The sequence below is a fragment of the Centruroides sculpturatus genome, unplaced genomic scaffold (assembly GCF_000671375.1).
Source record: "Centruroides sculpturatus isolate CEXI.00-Female unplaced genomic scaffold, Cexi_2.0 scaffold619, whole genome shotgun sequence".
In the NCBI taxonomy this organism is placed as follows: Eukaryota; Metazoa; Arthropoda; class Arachnida; order Scorpiones; family Buthidae; genus Centruroides; species Centruroides sculpturatus.
Genome location: NW_019384948.1, coordinates 230,812 through 247,890, shown reverse-complemented (window position 1 = coordinate 247,890; position 17,079 = coordinate 230,812). Strand labels below are relative to the sequence as shown.

Genomic DNA, 17,079 nt, shown 5'->3' with positions numbered 1-17,079 from the left:
AAATGAAAAATCCGTTCTTCAAAACACGTATTTGGAAAAAATATATTTTCCAATAAGTTAGTATTATATGTCTATTCCAATAAGTTATTTTAAAGGTAGAATATACATGGCGGAAAATAAAATTATATGATTTATTTACGAATTATGCAGTTAAGGACAATAGTTAAAACTTTGAACACCATTATTATTTGTTTGGAAAACTGATAAAAGTTATTATTATTATTTCATATTCTTGTGTTATACACATGGAAATATAATTTTAAACAAACATAATAATTTTTTTAATGAAAACAATATGCAAAAAATTAAGGGTTCAATTTTTTCTACCTGATTATTAATTTGTAATAAATTCTTTTAAAAAGTGAACCGTCACAAGTTCCTCACAAAATGATATTTTAATATTTAAAAATTAAAGAATTGTTATAAACAAAATTATTTTCAAATCATCGATCGATTGGAAAATAGGTCAGTGATAGAAATCTAAGCTTTTCTTCTGTTATTCACGAACGAAATAAATTTTAAAGCTGGTATTCTTAATACGTGTATTCATCGTAGAGTAACAGTTAAAAGCTTAAATTCATGTTTTAAATTTAAAAGATTTACCTCGTAGCCTGTTTCCCAATGAGTGAATTGTAATTCGCAAATGTTGCAATGTATTCTTGGCTAATATTAAGAACTTTTTAAATGATCTTTTAATATCATATAAATGTATTTCCTAATAAAAAAAAACTTTGATATATCTTTATTTATCTAAATTTATTTTTAAAGATTAATATATATTAACATGGAAAGAGACATATCAAAATAAACTTAAATTTACGATTCACTTGAAATCTGTATTTACAATAAAGCTATTAATTAATAATGTAAATAAAAAATAAATTTGTTTTCTGAGTAAAGAAGCAATGAGATCACCACCACTCTAATTTTGAATATGGGAGCTCCTCTTCATTAATTATAGATTTAAAATTTCAATAATCATCCAATAGAAGGATTTTAAAAAAGAATAGATAAAGTACCACCAATAATTAAAGATCACATAACAATAAATTGTTATACAAGTTATATTGAGAATTTTAGTATACAAAATATCTTATTAATCTACACTAAATTATTCGATTGAACATATCGATCACCTAGTTCAGAAAGTAAACAAATGCAAATACCATTTAAATCTATAATTGCAGTAATACATTTCGTTACAGTTATATTACATCTGAAAAAGTATATGTATTGATACATTTCAGCAAAAGAAACACAAATTTTAACTGTTTCTTTGCTTAGAAAAAACCGTGGCTGGTAGATTATGAGTTTGTGTATATATATATGAAAATTTTTTCATAGAAACATCACTGATAATTTCTACTTATTCGAATTTATTAAAAAAAATGGACAAGTGACGCCAAAACATAAACAAATTCATAAAAGCAGCATAAGTTTTATCGATTGCGAGTATTATGCCGACCTCTGTCATAAACCGTTCATAAAGCAGCTAACTGGAAAATATCAAAAAAAAAACTCTTCACTTATAATCATTTCTTATTCATCAATCATTACTGTTTGGTAAATATATTGCAATAAAAAATGAAGTCAGATAATCCGTACCTTCGATTATATAAAAAACAAAAATCGATATGATTAAGAAAAAACTGATTTTATTGAAAATTAGATAAATCTAAAAATCGATAATTTTTCAATTTCTAGTTTAAAACATTAGCGAAAAGGGGAAAACTTCGAAGAGACGTGCTATTATCAAAGACGTACTCTGTACTACAAGAGGATATATTACCTCAACTCACCTAAGGATGGATTTATGCAACTTCACCTTCAACACACCACCGGATAATTTCAAATTGGTAAACATTCTCAGCAGACTACACACACTATTAACGGTACACACTACGTTTATACAATCACTAAGTGTACCTGATGTTGGTGCTGCTGTTTATCGATCCTCTTCTTGGATACTATCGCACATGCGTAGTACACGAATCCTTTGGTAAAGGTCAGAATTTGCCGTTCTTTACAGTTCTGTTTCTCGATTGCCATTGGTCGAAAATAGAATTTGACGTATGATAAATCGAGCTTTTGTATTGGTAAGCGTTCTCCGTTTGTTTGATCAATATGTATCGATTTCCAAACTAATTTATTCGGAAACTTATGAAGAGGGACGAGATCAGAAATGCTATACGTTTTATATCCGAATTTTTTTTTGAATGAACAATTTGAAATAGAATCCCAATTGACAAAGAATTTTATAGTGTAATAGAAAACCAGAAAAATATACTAAAAATTATAAATTACATATAAATGTATTCATATACAGTATGTATTGAATTGATTGGAATTTGAGAAAAAAATAAATAAAACATAACTCATCATTATTATTATTATTATTATAGAAAAAAATAAATAAAACATAACTAAAAATTATCGCCATCTTTACTTGCAAGAATTTCAAGAATATTCCCCCCAAGAACAGCAAGAACTGATTTTCAATGGCTAAACTTTTGAGGTGCCTTTTTCCTTTTTTCCACATTTTTTTTATATTCATGCCATTTTAATTAACATATTTAAAAATTTTATTACTTACTGATAAAAATACATTCGTTTTAAGACACAAATAAAAAATTTTTGAAATAAAGAAAAATCATAAATATTACTTTTTAAGTTTTACGTGATATTATATTTTTAAAATTACTATAAACTACAAAAATTTTGATTTAGTAAATATTTACATATTCTTTATAGTCTTTTTATTATTAAAAAATAAATTAATAAAAATATTTAAATTATGTAAAAAATAAAATATATATACAAAAATCATTTGAAATACTATTATTTAGCATGACAGTGTGAAATTTATTTCAAAAAATGAAATACAAAAAATGTTTTTGAAAAGTTACAAAAACAAATTCACAAAAATATAAGAATTATAACATAAGTAAATGCAACAAACTAAAATCCAAGTTTAAAATCTAAACAAGATTTTCTTATGGCACAAATATTAAAAACTTATTAAAAGAAAATTAAAGTAGAATAAAATGTGCCAGAGAGAGTTTAATTCTCTTGAATAACAATTCTTAACAAATTAAAAACAAAAATAAACAAATATATTCTTAATAAAATTCTAGATTAAAACAAAAATCTTGAAATTCTTCTTTAAATTGAATGATAAATTATGTTCTTTGGAATAAAATACATTCAGGTAATGTCTGAAAAAAAATGCAACGTATAATTATATATAATTCAATCCATTGAAATATTTTATTCATATAATTTGTATGACTTTTTATTTTCAAAATTTTAATTTTATACATTTTATTTATCAGATAAGACATAAAAAATAATTATATAGTTACCATAAAATAGTGAAAAATTCAGGTTAATTTGAGAAATAGGAAAACGTAAATGTTTACAAAATAGTAAATTATTTAAACATTAAATATACATTAATGAAACTTTAATTTTTGATAAAAATGCTTTTAATATTAGAAAGCAGTTAATAGATATTAATTGTTATTGTCACAACAGAAACTTTCATTCTATAAAGTTTTCTTTTCATTATTCAATAAAGTAAATGTTTTAAGACTTCTTTTTTCAATATTTTTTTAATATAATTAAATATTATCAAATATGAAAATATCTAATTACTTTATAACAACAATCTGGTATATGAACTATAAATAATATTTAAAATTATGATTAAAGTAATTCATGAATAAAGTTCTAAAACATTCATTTACATTTTACACTTGATCAAATCATATATATGTATAAACTTAAGATAAAAATTATATTTATTTCATATTGAATTTAAAAATTGATAAATTAATGCATAAACACGGTGATTTACTAATATGATTATTTTTAAACCAGAATTTAAATCCAATGCTGAGTTTATTTTGTTATTAGTCTGGCTTGTTATATACAGTATATATGTATATGTATAATGTTATAATGTCAAATTTGACCCTCCACATTTTGAGACTCCTGAACTCAAAAAAGTAAAAAGAAATTTCTGTCCCTGTGTGAATGTGGGTATGTTGGCAACTATTTTGTTTAATATATTTAATATTAGCATTCACAATTTTTTATAAAACTCATCTCTACTTTCAAAATAAAGCTTTTTACCATTTTATAATAATTAATCTCATATCAGGAAGGAAGTTACACAACTCATTGCTAATTTTTTAATTATGATTCCACTCATATGTCCTCTTAAATCTTAAAACTACAATATGCCTTCAAGGTATCCACAATTTTTATTCAGTTAAAGTAGTTAGTTTCTAAAAATGAAGAGATTTTAAATATAAAAATTTTTTTCACTCTGAAACTGACTATCTTGCTAAACATTTTAAAAATTTCATTATTTAAAATGTTAAGCATTCATATATGGATGATTTAAACTACTATTTCTTAGTAAAATCATTGTCAAAAAATGTGATAATTTTATTAAGAAAAGATAGTTTACTATCCAAAGAGAACTTTTTGGCAGTAAATTCGTATTCAGAATCAAACACATTTTAAGTTTAATTTCTGTAAAATGGCATTTTCATGTAATAGTTTATAATAATGTTAATATTTAAACATTATTATACATTTAAACTGTTGTTAAGAAATAATGAGTTAAACTATCTACATTTGAATGTTTGAAGTGACTAAAGAATTTAAAAGACATTTGAAAGAATCTATCTATACAGGTAACCCCATATAACACGGCACTTCTATAGCACGGATTCACTCTAACACGGTTCGAGAATTGGCACCATTCCCCGTATAACATGGTACTTTTATAGCACGGATTTACTCTGATACGGTTCGAGAATTGGGTAAAAGCCTCGTACAACAGGAAATGTAATAAATTTTTACATACTTAAGTAATAATAGTTCACAAAAATTATTATTTTCGTGAACTATTAGTACTTAAGTATGTAAATTTTCTCTTCTCGCCTTCTGTCGATACACGTGGTCCTTCTCGAAACTTGTTTCAATGTTGCCAGATCGCGACGCTTCTGCTTCTGATGTTGCCGAATGTTTTTCCCTTATTCCATACTTGCTTTATTCTTCATAAGTGCTTAGCACCATATAAGGAAATTTATAAAGACCTTTTAACTAGAAGCAAGCAATCTAAAATTACATACATTTTGCAAAAGGTAAAGCATGGATCTGAAGATAATGCAGAAAAATGCTCAGAGGATAAGGATAACTTGCCAAAAAGAAAACACTCTCGGTTAATTAATAGTGTTTTTAGTGATGAAGAAGAAAACATTGTTTAATTTATATTAATATGTATCTCTTAAAAAAATTTTAATGAAGATATTTATCTTAATTATGAAAATATACTAGCATGTTTTTTTAATTTTTGGAACCTAACCCTCCTTTTCGTACTAGTTCTTTGTTTCGTATAACACAGAAATTTTTTGGAACGTAACTACCATGTTATACGAGGGTTACCTGTAATTACTTTTAGAGTGAGAAAATGCCATTTTACAGAAATTTAACTTAAAAAATTTACAATAATCTATAATAACTAGACATGCTTATCAGTTCATTCACCAAACCTGAAAAATCCAGCAGTAAAACATTAAAAAATATTTCAATTAATACAAAAATAATTAAAATGGCCATATATAAATATTCAAAGTTTAGGTATAGAAGCTGCATTAATGTTTTTACATAACAAGGCAGATGAGCAGGAAGCCTCAAAGAAACAGATGACTCTGCCCATAAAGACTTTTCTTCCTGAGGTTGTGAGATAGGACAAGATGTGAACACTTTTATTGTTGCTTGTATATCGTGAATATTTATATAAGTAAAACATTAAATTTAAGAAATGCTTGATAAAAAACAAATGTTTTCAATCACTTTCAGCAATCATCTTTACATTTACATTAATTAACGATATAGAACAATGCATGAAATAAATTTTACAATTTGAATTTGTGAAGATTATTCCATGCATGCATTGTTCTATGTTGTTAATTAATGTAAACCTGAAGACTAATATTTTCAATTACTTTCAATAATCATCGTCAAATATTTCTTAAATTTAACATTTCACTGATGGATTTTCTGATTTGGGTGAGTAAGTTGAAAAAATTTTGCTGTTTAAAATACTCAATTGAATAAAAATTATAAATTCTTTAAAGACAACCTGTTGTCTTTTTTTAAATTTACTAATTTAATATTCTTTCTATTGAAGATTTTATAAAAATAAAATTATAAAATGATCAGTCCATTTGAATCCCATTCAGTTATAAGATCAAATTGTATTGATTCATATTTTATGATTGCATATACAATAAATAAAACAAACAAAACAGTTTCAAAAATAAATAAATTAATGATAGCATTATATAAAATTACAAAAATAAAAATTAAGATTATGGATTCTACCTTACCTCAAACAAAATGATTATCTGTAAATTCTGAATTTTTATAGATTCTATATATTTTATGTACACTCATGTCCATAATTTACAAGTACACAAATTTTCCACTGCTGTAAATAAACAAAACCAAGTAGAAATGCTATATAGCAACTTCTGAAGGGAGTGAATGTTGTACAGTACATGTATGCAAATTTACTGATAAAGGAATTTGGCATAAAAGCTTTTTATGTCAATTTAGGTGTTTGATTTCTTAAGAGATCATTACTGTGTATATGTGCAAATGTTGTTATTGCCTTGTAATTACAAAAGATAATTTGTAGGCAGTAATTACAGCCTAAAGAAGACATTGATGGCATTATGCATGGCAGGATTATTAGAAGATTAGAGGCTGGCCAAATTCAGAGACAAGTGTCACAGAAGCTGAATGTTCCACCAAGCTTTATCTGTAGTCTTTGGCAAAGGTTTCAACATGGCCAAGATGTTGCAACCTTTATCTTGCAAGACAAACAGTAAAGGTTACCCACATGTCACAACTACACATCAGAACTAGTACATAGTCATAAATGCCCAATGTCACCCTGCCAAAGCAACAAGTAAACTGCTTAGAGACCTCTCATCAGCATCAGATATCACCATATCCAGGCAAATGATTTAGACCAGGGGTGGCCAACAAGTCGATCGCGATCGACAGGTCGATCACGAAGCCAATTTTGGTCGATTGCTCGCGATGTTTTGAATTAATGTGTTACACTTGTAACCGAACGTAACGCGCAAATGCAAATGTAGTGATATTGGACCATCGCGTCTTCCCTCAGATGCGGTTTTGTCGGTCCATGTGATATTCATTTGCGTACAGTTGTAAAAGGGAAATAAGAAATGTAGACAAAGGATTTTAAAACCAAAAAAAAAGGTGGGAAGAGGGACAGAGGGAGTAGTTGGGACACGGTAGAAAGAGGAGGGGTGAAGTGGTGGTCCCCGAAAGTTGAGTTTCAATTTTTATTCTGTTTACAATGTACCTTTTCTTCATGTTTTAAATTAAATTGTGGCTTTTCTTACCTATCTAAACATTGTATGCATTTCACACCACCCCGTCACTTAGACTAACCCTACGACAACAAGTCGATCGCGACACATTTTTAAGATAAAAAGTAGATCTTCTGTACATAAATGTTGGCCACCCCTGATTTAGACAATTTCATGATACCAAGGTATCCTGCTGTATGTATTCCTTTAACTGCATAGAACATATATATATGCATCCTTCATAGGACCACAGGTGTGACATTCATAGCACAAGAAGGGTCACGTGGAACATCTGTATCTGTTGTTTTTCCTTTTTCTCCCCATGAGTTAGGTGAACCCAACTCCTTTCCTCACTGTATTTCATTTTCTTATATTATATTCATTCTTTTAAAATGTGTTTCTTGCAACTGAATGAGGTACAACCACCTTATACAACAAATTCCTTAAATTATGGACACAAGTATTTACTCGCATATAAAATGAGGTTTTCATTCATTTTTCACTGCTTCAAAAAACCTAGGTTGTCTTATACATGCAAGCAAAGGATTCTTTGCATTTTTGCAATTATTTCTGTGAACCATGTATAGTTCATGCTGCTATTATAGTCTACAATCTATTTATTCTAAGTTGGCACCTATTGTAAACAACCCACTTTGTTTAGTAGTTTAATACTATGTCCATCAGTTAAAAACTGCATTGCATCTCATTTTTCCCAGATAATAGTTCCCCGTTTCTTATAAAATCATTAATGAAATACAGGCCATTTAGTAAAAATCATGTATGAATAACTACATTTATGTTAAATTGTTATTTTTAATATTGGCACATTCTGAATCATTAAAAATAAATTTTTTCAGGTCATGCTCATTAGTGTTTTGGTTTTGTTTCCCATTCATCACAAATAGAAAATTGTCAAATGCATGTATTAAGGCAAACATGATTGTTTGCCTTAATATGTGCATTTGACAATTTTCTATTTGTGATTAAATGAAATGAATTTATTAATACAATTCTAATTTTTTCTTTATTTTGATCTTTAAAATCACACCTCATCCTATATGTGAGATCATCCTATACATGAGTAAATATGGTATTATTGCATGTTATGAAATAAGTGAAAACAAAATTATTAAATTTAATATTTAAATATATGGAAAATATCAATAAGGTTACTTTATTTACTATTCAAAATCAATAATTTTAGATTTATTATTTTTCTGTAAAAATTGTAAATTTTAATAAGATTTAAACTTGTATATACTAATCAATAAAGCATGAAGATTATTTATTAATAATCAATTTCACACCTTCCAACAATGCTTTATTAAAAACAATGGTTTTGCCCTAATTTCAAAAATGCCTTTTTAAATAAATTATCAGTTTAAAGGTTGGAACATTCACTAAACTGTTAAATTTGAATGTGTAGAATCTGAAGCAAGCCAGTAAACTAGGCCAAAAATGTTTGTTTTAAATAATGTATTACAGTGACTAATAGCGTAGTATAATTAATACTGAAGATTTTTTATTAACATACTACTAAAATCAAGAGCATATATTTTAAATTATCTTCCCTGTACATCATACTTTTCTTGATAACAACATTCATGCCAATCATCTATCTAACTTGTTCTGGAGAACATTTTTAAATTAAAATCACATGACTTCCAGTTCATACCTGAAATTCATAGTTAATTGGGGCCTCCTCCTCCTAAGTTGCTATCAAATTTCATCTAACTCACTAAATTCTTGAGATTAAGGAATAAGACAGACAGACAAATGCCAGTGAGAATTTTTAGGTCTGCAATTTTAAAATTGCAGCCTAATAAACTTGATTAAAAATTTTTTCTGCCATAAGAAAAATCTTAAAATTCAATTTCAAACCCATAATGCATCTAGAATCAAGAAAATATGATATAAATCAAAAAAATATGCAAATATGTAAGTGATATATGTGTAATTATAAGCATACTACCCAATAAACACTCATGTATAAGTTTTAACCTTCACAATAACACCTTAAATCACTGAGAAACAATTTATTACATCAATGAACATTTTCAATCTGTTCCATATGCCATCATCAGGTTTAAAATTCTGGAACATTGAAAACATTCTGTACTGTGTAGAACATGCAAGAACATATTTAAAATTACAAGTTGTTTGGATATATTGGAATTTGAATTCAAATAAATATATATGATACAAAATTTGTATATGGTTACTGTAAACCATATACAAATTCTGTATCATATATATTTACACAGTGTGGAATGATTTTCAATGATCCAGAATTTTAAATCTGAATATTTAATGAACGTTTTCAACCTGCCTGTGGAGCAGGTTGAAAACTTTCATTGATGTAATAAATTGTTTCTCAGTGATTTAAGGTGTTATTATGAAGATTATAAAAATACCTACTATTTTTCATTTTTTAAAACAAACAAAAAATTTTGACACCAATATATGAGTTAATAATTAAAATCAGTCAATTTTCTGTTGTTTTTTATTAGCTGACAAAAAATATTGTTTTAATAACTAAACATTTTCTTCTGACCTAAATAAAAATTTATTACATGTCAATATCATCTGTTTATCCATTAAAATAATCCAACAGCATGCATTTTTCCATTATTTAAAACTTCACATTTGGACAATATTTTCCAAATTTAAACAAGTTATTTTTACAAGATGTTTATTACCAAGGATAAAATACAATTCCGAATAACTCTTTGTATTTAAATATATTTTCTAAACTTTAAATATCTCTTATTAATATGCTATTGCCTAACAAATCCAATAAAAAATAATCTTATTTTTTATTTCTGCTTTATTTGTGTAAATAGTATCAACTTCACCAGTAAATTTTTTCAAACAAACTGAAAACTGAATATATTTATATAATGTATGACCAGTTTTTATTTCATCATTTTGCATTAATTATTAACATTTAGTTCATATCTAAATTTTACAAACTCTATCCTTTGAGTTTAGCAAATGTATAATACAATACATAAGTCCCAATTAACCAATATCAACTAAACAATCGCCGAATATCGGGCTATTATATGGCTAATTAAATGATTAGAATAAAGTAATTTGTCATTAGAGGTAGGCGTTAGGCACAATATCTTAAGTAAATTAATAATTAAAATTAAATAAATAAATTATTAATTTTAGAATTTTCTGGAATAAAAGAACTGGCCCGAGACGGGGCTTGAACCCGCAACCTCCGCTTGCCATGCGGTGCGCTTGCCAGTTACGCCACCCAGACCCCAAGCAAGTCTTCACTTCCAGAAATATATTAGATTAGATATAACCTTACTTGGTTAATTAGCCATATAATAGCCCGATATTTAGGCGATCGTTCGGCAGTTCAGTAGATATACTATTCGGGCTTTGAATGTTGTTATTTATATAACCAATATCAGTTTATCTGTGGTTACATATTATTTGAGGATAAATTGTTAAAATTTACTCTGATGAACTCTCTTGAGAATTTCAAAAACATTAATGAAAATTAAACTGTAATTGTAGATTTACATTCACTTAATATTCTATTAATCATTCTCTGCCAATCTCAGTTTTTGATTATCTGAGGTTCCCTTTGTTCACATACCTTGGATAATTGAAATTCTACTATAATACAGTAGAGAATCTATTATGAAACAATTCGGGACTGGCATTGTTCGAATAAGTGATTTTTCGGATAACTGATCATTTACAAAAATTATTATTAAATACAAAACTGTGCTGTATATATTTCATATCATACATTTTACAAACACATATCATATATATATAGAGTAATACATTAAAGTAGGCCTACAGTTTAGGTTGGCAGGGAGGGAAAGAGTGCTGCAGCACCACAGCACTAGCAAAAATTTGAATTTGCTGATTGGAACACTTTCAGTTAACCAATGTTTTGGTTGATTGGTATTTATTTGGATAATTGATGCTCTACTGTATTACAAACAATGGTACAAACATAGCTTAAAGTGAAATAAATAAATATCTATCAATCTTTTTCATCATGCATAGTTTAGTATAATGATAAATCTTGAATTTTTAAAAATCTGTAAATTCACTGACAGATTCATGAAAAATTTTGACATCTTTTTTATTCACTGTCAATGAAGGTTTGATTTGTTACAGAACACATTCATTAATTATATTTTTACATCATAATTAAATAATTGTCTTACTAATTATCTAAATACAGACAACTTACAAAAAGCAGCTTGCTTATTTATAAACAAACATTAATATAAAAAATTTTCTTTTATTTAAAGAGAACAAATACTTTATCATAAACCTCTCCACTCTTACTATATGACTGCAGGTTTTGAATCAATATTTTATGTTTATTTTTTCCAAAAAATTAATTGTTTACATAATTTCACATGATCTCTTATTAATCCAAAGTAATATATCAGACTATATTGGATGTCCATACATTAGGGCACTTGGGGCACATGAACCGCTTTGTCATAGGGTTGCCCTTTTCTTAATCCCCAAGGCATCTCTAAAATTTCATTTTATTTTTAAATTAGTTACTTATCACAGAAAACTTTTTAATAATAACAAAATTAAAATAGAATTGTTTGTTATTAACCAAAAATTTGTTATAGCAGGTCATGATTGTTTGGTTGAGTACCATAATACCACTGTATCTGATTAATGTGAATTTGATATACAGGTAACCCCCGTATAACACGGTAGTTACGTTCCAAAAAATTGCCGTGTTATGCAAATCCATGTTATACGAAACAAAGAACTAATACGAAAAGGAGGGTTAGGTTCCAAAAATTAAAAAACATGCTAGTATATTTTCATAATTAAGATAAATATCTTCATTAAAATTTTTTTAAGTGATACATATTAATATAAATTAAACAATGTTTTCTTCGTCATCACTAAAAACACTATTAATTAACCGAGAGCGTTTTCTTTTTGGCAAGTTATCCTTATCCTCTGAGCATTTTTCTGCATTATCTTCAGATCCATGCTTTACCTTTTGCAAAATGTATGTAATTTTAGATTGCTTGCTTCTAGTTAAAAGGTCTTTATAAATTTCCTTATATGGTGCTAAGCACTTATGAAGAATAAAGCAAGTATGGAATAAGGGAAAAACATTCGGCAACATCAGAAGCAGAAGCGTCGCGATCTGGCAACATTGAAACAAGTTTCGAGAAGGACCACGTGTATCGACAGAAGGCGAGAAGAGAAAATTTACATACTTAAGTACTAATAGTTCACGAAAATAATAATTTTCGTGAACTATTATTACTTAAGTATGTAAAAATTTATTACATTTCCTGTTGTAAGAGGGTTTTACCCAATTCTTGAACCGTGTCAGAGTGAATCCGTGCTATAAAAGTACCGTGTTATACGGGGGATGGTACCAATTCTCGAACCGTGTTAGAGCGAATCCATGCTATAGAAGTGCCGTGTTATACGGGGGTTACCTGTATATTATAATTAAATTAATAATTTAATAATTAATTCAAAAGGTTCTGGATGAAAAGAATCAACCCAAAGCAGGACTCAAACTCTCAACTCCCATTTACCATGTGGTTGCATTGTCATTTACACTACCTGGACCATCTAATCCTTGCTTCCAGGACTTATTTAGATATAACCACACTCAGTTATATCTATATTATACTAACATTTAATTAATAATAGTAGTAGTAATATAGTCTAATATAATTTGGTAATTGATTGGCTTTAATATTAGTAAATAAAAGTAGTTTAAATTCCAAACATTTTCAGTTTTCAGTCTAATGGATGAAAGATCTATTAGAGACCAAAAATGTTCAGAATTTAACTTTTGGTATTTTGATTTTTTTTTACCAGTATACTGGTAGTAAGTGATTGGTTTTTGCATAAGTACTTGTAATATTCAAAATTAATTTGGAAATATACAATGTAGGATTATTCAAAGGATGTCATAAATAAAAGACTATCTATATACCCCTAGAAGTTATGGATATATATGCTGCAATGAACATTAACTATTAGCTTCCATTGACATTTCTGTTCATTAAAAACTAAAATATTGTATATGCAAAATAATCATTCCAATAAGGTTGCATGCCATATAATACTGTAGTTATCATCATCGCCTTAAAAACTGTTTTTTGTAAAAATGTAAAAAATAAACTTAATTTTGACTTATTCCATAACATTTTGTATTTGAAAAGCATTCAGTGATGTTAAGGGGTTTTGAAAAGATCATAAAATGACTGATTACTATAAAATTTTTCTAAACTTCAGTAAAATATATATTTGATTGATCATTACAAGTAGTACTTAGCTTCATTTAAATCAGATAAATGTTTCTATATGAAACTAAATTCACTGCATAAAATGTCCAATTTTTGTAGCTAATTTCACTTCTTAAAAATGTTTTTCAGTCGATAAAAAAGCATATGCTTTTAATTTGCATTTTTGATGAATTCATCATGAACAAGAGTTGTTTTAAAACATAAATAAGAATCATCAAAATCAGAAAGGAACACTTGATGTTCATTGATAGTTCTCTGACAAGCATGTCGGGATTGGAACAAATTACCAAAATTATGGTAATGTGTGTTAGAAGTTTGTTAATCCAGCATCTTCTAAAAAGTACCCAATAATCTGGAACTATTAATAACTAATCAGTCATGTCAAACATGTATTCTGTGGAATTGTAATTTGGATGGATACTTGGTGCACTAAAGACATCAAACTGAAATTGAGGTAAAAATGGGGTGCAACTGGGCACTTTGCTACTTAACAAGGGATCAATCATGCAATGTGATTGGAAAAATGATTGAACATGCTGACTTTGCACATCATCATCAACATTTTTTCACATTTTTCAATCTTAAAACCAATACTGTCATGCACTATATTATCTTCAAACTGACTAAAAAGCAAGCATAAAAATTTAAAAGCATACAGCAGCATGTGCTGGTACAAAATTTACAGCAATGTCTGCAATATTTAGATCTCAAAACTTATCAAATTTTGAAAAAATACAAATGCATCTGGTTCTACAGGTTCCAGATTAACAACCTTCTACTGTATTATTGATTTTTCACTTTACCTATTTTTATGATATTATGGGATCTCTAGGAGAAAAACTGTATTCTTAGGTAGCTTGATTTTTCTTTCTGTATACAGTAAAACTATTTCAAAATTTTAAGGTACATTTGTGAATATCATATCTAAAAACATTTATTCTCTCTCCTTATCTGTTCTTTGAATACAAAGATATGATTTCACTTAAAAACTTTTTATTAAAAATCTTTGTGAAAATAAGTTTTTTCTTATTCTATGCAATAAAGTTATTATCTGCATATCTCCTGTAAAACTTTATATCAATGATAAAATACTTCAGGACTTCTGTTTCAACAGAATTCAATACAGCAGAATTCAATACAGCAGAATTAATTACTAAACTTTGTAGTAAGTTCTGCAATTAATTCTTGTAATGGTAATTAACTGGAATTCTATATTTCTGATCATAAATCACTTTCCTTGATCTACATTTTTCTTTGAAATCTCAAGAACTTGATTAATCTTCAGGATATCAATGATATACAAATACTGACTTTTTACTTCATAGATATAATTACTGAAGACAAACAAATAGAATATTTATTGGCAAGAAAACTAGGAGTTCTGGAATTTTAATATCAGGTTTTTGTGAAAATGTCCAATAGATACTCTCTTATTAACAACATTTAAATTTTAAAAACTTCACTTTATCTAACACCGAAATATAATCAATTACTTACCTCGGAGCCTGTTACTGGTGTGCAAATAACCTCAAAAAACAAAAAATTTAAATTTCACGAACATTTTCGAACCTTCAACAGTTCTTCCTCAGGCAGCAACGAATTTCCATTAGAATGCCATTAAATACGAATATTATTCAAAATTCAAATAAGTGTTAGCCAATGAACTTTACTAGCATGCGCACTGTATATGTAGTAAATGACAAGAATTTATAGATCTTTGTCCACTAGCACTTGCCATGCTAAGGGCAGATTTAATTCCTCTTTGTGGTTGATGCGCTCCAAGTCCACTCCTACGACAAAGACAAGAGGAAGGAAGCATCCCGATCACTTATAACTTGTATCTCCACTCTTTGCACAGATAGCTAAAAAGTGCTGCATACACATCGCATATAGAAGATAGCCAACTATTTTTGACATCCTTCACAATGGAAAGGATGTTCTTAACCATGATAGACTCCCAGGTGTCTACAACATTCCTATAAAAGATCACAGATGCGATAGAGCACTCAATTACATCGGCTCTATGAAGCACTCCTTGAGCATTAGAGTAAAAGAGCACATTGCAGACATACAACACACCAGGACACCACAGCTCTGGGTCCTGGGGATCACCTGGTAGACCTGGTCGACTCTATCTCAAGATCACTGGCGTGATCCTGAGATAGAATCGAATTTTAACCAGGAAAGAATCTTCCACAGCACACCATACACTGAACATCTAAAGTGGTTGGAAGCCTTATATACAGGTATACCTCGCCTTACATCGTTAATTGGTTCCAGGAGAACGACGTAAGTCGAATTTACTTGTCTCCGAATCTACTTGTCACTAGGCTAAACCATAAATTACCATTTCCGGTTTTGTATTTTATTTATTAATGCATTTTTAATAATATATAGTTAATAAAAATCTATTTTAAGCTTACAAACAAATAAATTTTAGTTTTTAATATAGTACAAAAAAAAGTAATCTAAATTTACGGATGCATGTACTGTAAATACAGTACATACTTGTATATATTTTAATATGATTTTATGTGCTTTAAACGTTTTTCTAGTGATATTACGACTTCAATATTTGTGGCGGACAGACGTAAAGTCGAATAAAATGACTTAAACTTGATTTTTATTTTTCCATATACTTTTTTTAACAAGTGACGTATAATCGGGAACGATGTAACTCGAAACGACGTAAGTCGAGGTATGCCTGTATATACAAACTCAGCAACACTTGCATCAACCACAAAAAGGAATTAAATCTCTCCTTAGCATGGCAAGCACTAGTGGACAAAGATCTATAAATTCTCATCATTTACTACATATACATTGTGCATGCCTAGTAAAGTTCATTGGCTAACATGTATTCAAATTTTGAATAATATTCGTATTTAATGGCATTTTAATGGAAATTCGTTGCTGCCTGAAGAAGAACCGTTGAAGGTTTGAAAATGTCCATAAATTTTAATTTTTCGTTTTTTGAGGTAATTTGCACACCGATAACAGGCTCCAAGGTATGTAATTAAATTTTAAAAAATTTAACAAGTTTGAATATTTTAGAATAATTTTCATAATAGTGTTTTGTCTAACTCTTAAAAATGAATATAAGGCAAAAACTCTTTGTAGAAATATATATTAGCTCTATTAAAGCGGTAAATAGTTTTATGTATATAATTCTTATATAATAAATTTTTATTTTTAGAATAGAATTGATCCCCTACTTACAAACAAGTTAAGTTTCTGAGGTGTTGTTGTAAGTGTAAAACTAACCCAGAAAGTACATTTGTACACAGAATAACCATGTACTGTTAATGTTTGATCCTTCAATATACTCTGTTAAGTACATTGAAGAATATATACTTCACTCTCATTTACCTGTT

The 17,079-nt window shown here is 27.9% G+C and overlaps 2 protein-coding genes across 5 annotated transcripts in view; both read right to left on the bottom strand.

Annotated features, from left to right (window-relative positions):
• The window catches only part of LOC111632234 (protein stoned-B-like), a 110,674-nt gene that overhangs the window by 86,287 nt on the left and 7,308 nt on the right, over positions 1–17,079 (bottom strand). Inside the window, exon 1 of one of the 4 annotated variants that reach the window (XM_023376616.1) lies at positions 1,800–2,239. The exons of 2 other annotated variants lie outside the window; for them this stretch is intronic. The gene's annotated coding sequence lies outside the window, so the exon portion shown is untranslated. Of the gene's footprint in view, positions 1–1,789; positions 2,240–17,079 lie in introns of those variants that run through there. One more of the 4 variants, XM_023376613.1, reaches the window with a different exon arrangement.
• LOC111632235 overlaps positions 2,859–17,079 on the bottom strand; it is an 88,106-nt gene continuing 73,885 nt past the window's right edge. The window contains exon 5 of the mRNA XM_023376621.1: positions 2,859–3,215. The gene's annotated coding sequence lies outside the window, so the exon portion shown is untranslated. The remainder of the gene's footprint in view (positions 3,216–17,079) is intronic.